Source organism: Lolium perenne, chromosome 5 (genome assembly GCF_019359855.2).
Source record: "Lolium perenne isolate Kyuss_39 chromosome 5, Kyuss_2.0, whole genome shotgun sequence".
Classification (NCBI taxonomy): domain Eukaryota; kingdom Viridiplantae; phylum Streptophyta; class Magnoliopsida; order Poales; family Poaceae; genus Lolium; species Lolium perenne.
This window is the reverse complement of record NC_067248.2, coordinates 67,134,090-67,140,145: the sequence shown is the minus strand read 5'-3', so window position 1 is coordinate 67,140,145 and position 6,056 is coordinate 67,134,090. Positions and strand designations below refer to the sequence as shown.

At 40.4% G+C, this 6,056-nt stretch overlaps 1 long non-coding RNA gene across 1 annotated transcript; it reads right to left on the bottom strand.

Moving 5' to 3' along the window:
* Positions 1-2,252: 2,252 nt before the first annotated feature.
* On the bottom strand, positions 2,253-2,785 carry LOC127304703 (uncharacterized). Its single transcript, XR_007853499.1, has 2 exons — positions 2,708-2,785; positions 2,253-2,572 (listed from the first exon to the last, which is right to left on the bottom strand). It is a non-coding gene; the product is annotated as an uncharacterized lncRNA (long non-coding RNA).
* Between the last annotated feature and the right edge of the window lie 3,271 nt (positions 2,786-6,056).

The following is a 6,056-nucleotide window of genomic DNA, read 5'->3' as shown; positions in this document are numbered from 1 at the left end:
TGCAGATTTGAAGCCTGTCTTTGGTGAAGAAGATGAGCTTGCGACGAGGACGACTTCAATTCAAGAAGGGGGGCATAATGAGGACATCCCATCTATTGATACAACCGCTGTACCTACAGCCACACAAATACAAGGACCAATCACTCGAGCTCGTGCCAAACAACTTAACTATCAGGTACTTTCGTTTCTTGGAACTGTTCCTCATATACATGAGAATATGATGCTGCCGAAATCAGATATGTTTGTTACTCTTAGGAATGATGGACCTATCATGGATGAGGAAGACAAGCATTGGAGCATGATCACACATGGAGGAGATGGCAGCAAGCACTTGAGGATTGAAGATGACGCCACAAGTGGAGATTTCAGAACTTTGAAGCCACCATAAAAAGAGATGAAGACATGGAAAAAATATAGAGTTCTCTACTTCATAATTTCGTCCATAGCATAATATGGTGCTGCGTCACCTTTAGTTTTGGGCCAGACCCATGTCATTTTCGCAGGAATTAAGTCAGCCACTTTTTAGAGTCTGTATTGAAGGGGGAAAGGCCTTCTAGGGTTTGGTTCGGCCACCATACGTATGGCTGGTCGAAACCCCACCTTAAATACCCCCATAGCCGTCACGTTTAGACTCGGATTTTGATTAGACTAAAAGTTAGCCATTGCTGCAACTCTCGTGTACTTCTTTTGAGGCCAACGCCCAGAACAAGACCGACTATTCGGAATCCCACCTTTCCAATAAAGCTTTCATCTATATCCGCAATATTTTGATTGCAATATTAGTTCTTACTTGTTCTCGATTTCAGGTAGGAATTAAGATCCTCGCTGGTCAGGCTGATCGTGCATCCGCAAGATCAGTAACTCCCGGAGATTGTCCTAGCGATTGCATTGGCGCACGAGCTTTGCACGTGTAGTCGGATCGTCAAGCACGAACTCCACCAATAAATCAACGCTATCATACTCTCATCGAAAGATCGGCCACCTTTGCCCTGTCAAGTACCGTAGAGGCTCACACATACATACATACATACACTCACCCCTATGAACTCACGCACGCACATCCTACCCCTATAAGCATCTTCGAAAGACTGAGTCTAAGAAACTGATCTGGCGGGTCTTGAGATTGAAGAAGTCACCTCGGACGTCTCGATGTTGACGAGAACGTCTCCTCCAACTGAAAAATATTCTGCCTTTTAATAAGACGTCAAAGTGTCAAATCTGAAATTGAACTCTGGTAGGTTGTGGTTAATTCTCGTCTGCAATGCTCAGTTGCATTGGCAAAACCATAGGCAGGACAGGCACACCACCAACTCTGGGTAATAGCTGCAATCTTCGTCTGTGTTTAGATCTTTCCGTCCCAATATGCAGCTGCGACTTGGACAAACTCAAGGCTGTGCACCAAACCATACTAAACAATACTAGGAGCTCGGGGGATACCGCTAGTACCGTAACTTTTTTAGAGCCACTATAATGCTATAACATTGCAACAAATAGCGAGCTTAGTGCCACTAATGCCGAGATTAGCGCCATAGCGAGCAATTTCTGCATAGCATAGAAATACGTTATACCGCCGCTAAAACGCCAAATAGCGCACTATTTTTCCATGGCCCCAGCGCATTAGCGCATTAGTGGCGCCCCACACCAGGCCTGCCCCCAAACCCTTGCAGCAAAGCAGCTTCTAATTGGTTTGCTCGAATTTCTTGCACAAAGCATACAAATTAACTGAATCTTTGCAGTAACAAGCTATATATATAAAAAGATGGTGTATATCATATCTGGTGTATTTGTTGACAAATTATGTCATTGCAAAAGTTCCTTCTGCTGATCCACTCTTTCAAATCAGCAGACAACATGAACGAACTATGCGCTAACTTGCTACGATTTAACAGACCATGATTTCTGTAGCTTCACTTGTGGATTTTACCATAGCATTTGTGAATTTGACACAATCTTTTTTGTGTCTATTTTGTTTTGGAAACTTGCTACGATATAAAAGACCATGATTTCTGCAGTTTTTTGTTAAGATATTTTGGTCTCATAGCGAGAGCTAGATTTGAAGGATCAATAAAATCCTATGGTAATGGGTTGTCTTCCCAACCAATGATTTTTCTTCTAGTCATAGGACTTCCTATGATAAAATCCATAAATGCCATTAAATTTCCATCATGTATCGTTATTTCTCTTCACAAAGAACAAAATCATACAAATACAATTATAATAATTTGTAGTTGGAATTCCATGATCCCACAATATGCAAAAAAAAAATCCAATGTATTTATTTCAAGAGGAAAATTCTGACAACACGCACACGGAAAATATATTGAAACCCATTGGTAGGTAAAAACAAGCATGCTAGCACCACTAGATAATGTCTCCTTGGTATCTGTGGAGCTCTAGTGTTTGCATGGATAGCAACATTTACATGACCCAGTAAAAAATCCAGGTTTACAAAATCCACTTGGCCAACCCTCGTTCTGACAAGCAAATTTGCAAAGTGGGTCATACTGACATCCACCATGGTGCGAGGCACTTGGTTTTACACACCAGCCATCTAGACACCCGTTAGGCTCACCTTTTTTTGACAATTCATACACCAATATAATGAAATGAAATGAATACATGTGAGAGAGAAAAAAATCTGAAAACCGAACAATAACAATTTTACTGATGATAAAGCAATTATTAAGCTAATGGATGTTTCATTTACCTGCAGCCACGACTAGCAGCAACGCCATGATGATGTGCAAGTACAGCTTTCGTAGTGAGTCCATTCTTACAATATAAGTCAAAATTGTATTGGGAGAATGATGGCACCTTACTCTTATATACACATAGAAGATAGAAGGAACAAAATCCACGTTGTAGACGGAAAATTGGTTTTGATACTATAATAAATAGGTAATGGGCTAATTTTAGTGCTACAAGGCAACCCCTATATATCTTTACTATTGAATGCGAGTATCTTTAGGAAATGAGAGTAATATTTTTAGAAACGATAATTAGGAATCCATTTCATTGGGCATTTGGTCCTTAATTTTGGGGTTGCATGACGTTTTTTCAGATCTTGCATTTTTTATACTGTCAAATCTGGTGAGATCTGGTACATATGGAAGGTCTTAATGCTTCCGTTTAAAACGTATCAACTCTGATTTAATAATAAATATTAATTATTGCTCAAAAAATATTAATTATTCTTGTTATTTTCTTTTATTGGATCAAAATTGTATTGGGAGAATGATGGCACTTTATTATTTTATACACATAGAAGGAACAAAATCCATGTTGTAGAGACGGAAAATTGGTTTTGACACTATAATAAATAGGTAATGTGCTAATTTTAGTACTACAAGGCAACCCCTATATATCTTTACTATTGAATGAGAGTATCTTTAGGAAATGAGAGTAATATTTTTAGAAATGGTAATTAAGGAATCCATTTAATTGGGCATTTGGTCCTTAACTTTGGGGTTGCATGACGTTTCTTCAGATCTTGCATTTTTTATACTGTCAAATCTGGTGAGATCTGGTACATATGAAAGGTCTTAAACTCTGATTTAATAATAAAGATTAATTATTGCTCTAAATATATTAATTATTCTTGTTATTTTCTTTTATTGGATGCATGAAAAAAATCCAGATCCATAGAAATGATTTTATTCCGATCGTCGTGGTACTAAAAAAGGAATGACGCTCCCTCCGCTTAATTAACACTCTAAAATAGACACGTCATGAGAGTAGTTATTGTTGTTGTGCATACTACGGGAAAATGTCAAGGTACCGACGGCGAGGATCTGTGCCGACGAATTTTTGTCGAGGCCGTTGGCACAAACAGCAAGCCGCGAAGCAAGCCATCGGCACTAGAAAGCTATCGGCATAGGGCAACCTATGCCGATGGGGCCCGTTTGCACAGAAAAAAGGTCATCGATACAGGCCTGGCTTGGCTACCGGCACAGGGAAGTCGTCGGAACAGGAAGGCCGTCGGCACAGGGGTTTGCAGCGTGACGGAGAGGCAAGGGCGTAACGGCTTGAGGACTATGTCGACGGCTCAATTTTTTTCTTTTTTTTTCCTCTTCAGCCCTATGCCGATAGCTTGGCCGTCAGCATAAGCTTTTTTTTTTCTCCACGCACCCCCGGGAAGAGCCTTTTCAGTTTTCAAATTTTATACTCCCTCCGTTCCTTTCTATAGTGCCTATAGATTTTTGGCACGGAAATTAGCGCAAGAGTATTTTTACACAAGACCCCCTGGCTGAACGATTTGAGATCAAACTAAAATTAGGGAAATCGATAACTTCCTAACTTACCATATAACAAATCCCACAAATCTGTCTGGTTGACTCTCCATATATGTGCAGCTAGATTTAATTAATGAAAGAAAAATATTGCTTCCTAAATCTAAGCAATCCTTGGGGCCATGCATTAGGAATCTCAATTAATTGTTTCCTATTTTGTATAGATTTTTTCCATGCATGTCGTGTGGGAGTTGACCGGTGGAGGGGGCAGTTGAAAAAAAACCAAGCTACAGCCTTATATTGTGAAACAAATGCCAAAAATCTATAGGCGCTATAGAAAGGAACGGAGGGAGTATAAGAAAATGTTAAAAATTTCAAAAAATAAATATTTTGAGATGACCATGTATTATGTATTCTAGTTGTTAGGAAAGTTAACACACATGAATTTCGATATATTATGTAAAATAGCGTCATGTTGCACACGACCTCCGATGAAAATATATCAACGAAAATTTTTTACATCCGATTTCAACGGCTGTAGCGATTTTTTAGATTTCTCAAAATCAAAAAGAAAATATGACCTTTTCACCTTTTAGATTTTGATGAAAAAATAAATATAAATACAAATTTATTTTATTGTTTCGAGATTTATTATTAAAACACAATAATGTATTTATTGTTATTTAGTTAAATTATTGTTTGGAATTCAAATAATAAAGAAGTGTAATGTCATGTCCCAAGAGGTGATAGGATTGACAGTGTATTATTGTCAACAAAGAATAACTCATATGCCGAAATGAACGAATAAGTTAAGTGTGCTAGAGTGGAAGCAATTTGAGGATGAGTGGCCAAATGAGAAGTTTAACTATTAATAAGTAATTTAACCTAATATTAAGCATGCTTAGAGATTAAACCGTCAAACATTTTTTTAAATTACCTTGAAAAAATTGAATTGTTTTTTAAATGTTGCACCTGTGTCAAGGGTAGGACCTTCTTGGGATAACGGCCATTTGGACTCCACGGGGCCCACCTGAGAGCTATACCGACGATAGTGGCTGTGCCGACGGCTAAATAAGCTGTACCGAGAGAGTATTGTGCCAATGGCCTTATGCCGACGATGGTCGGTCGGCACAGCTTATGCAAACGGCCAAAATGGCATGTGCCAACAGTTTCTGTCCGTCAGCACCTTGACTGGTTCCTATAGTACCATGCTAAGGGTGTGTTTGTTTGGGCTGCCAGCAGCCGCTCCAACAGCTTCTGGGCTGTGGAAGCTGGAGCCCAAACAAACTACACGTTTTGGGCCACCTCCATGCAGCAGCTTGAGGGTGTGTTTGGCAGGCTGGGTGGACTCAGATTTTCCCATCTCATCTTAGATTTTTTCAGTTTTTGTTCTTTGGTAGGTCGGGTCGGGCCAACCGGGCACTAGGGGTGGGCGCTTTAACCGAGAACCGATATACAGAACCGTATTAACCTGAACCGAAGCCGAACAAACCGAAACCGAATTCATCGGTACCAATCTTGGTTAGCAGAACCGAATTTGTTTCGGTGACTTCGGTCCAACACCTCGGTGCACCAAAGTGATCGAGAAACCGACGCGGACGCTAGTAGCGACGAGATCCACACGGGCACAGACGCCCACAGCGTTAACTCCCCATCTCTTCCCAAAAAATCAGCAATCCCCTGATTCAGTGATTCCTGTCACGCAGGACAACATGCCTTAGGCATACGCCGCGTCACCAGGGACTCAATGGCTGGTGACGATAGAGTGGAGGGGTGTTTAGCAAAGTGTGTTGTGGGCCTGCGTGCCAGCTGCGTGTGTGTGGTTGG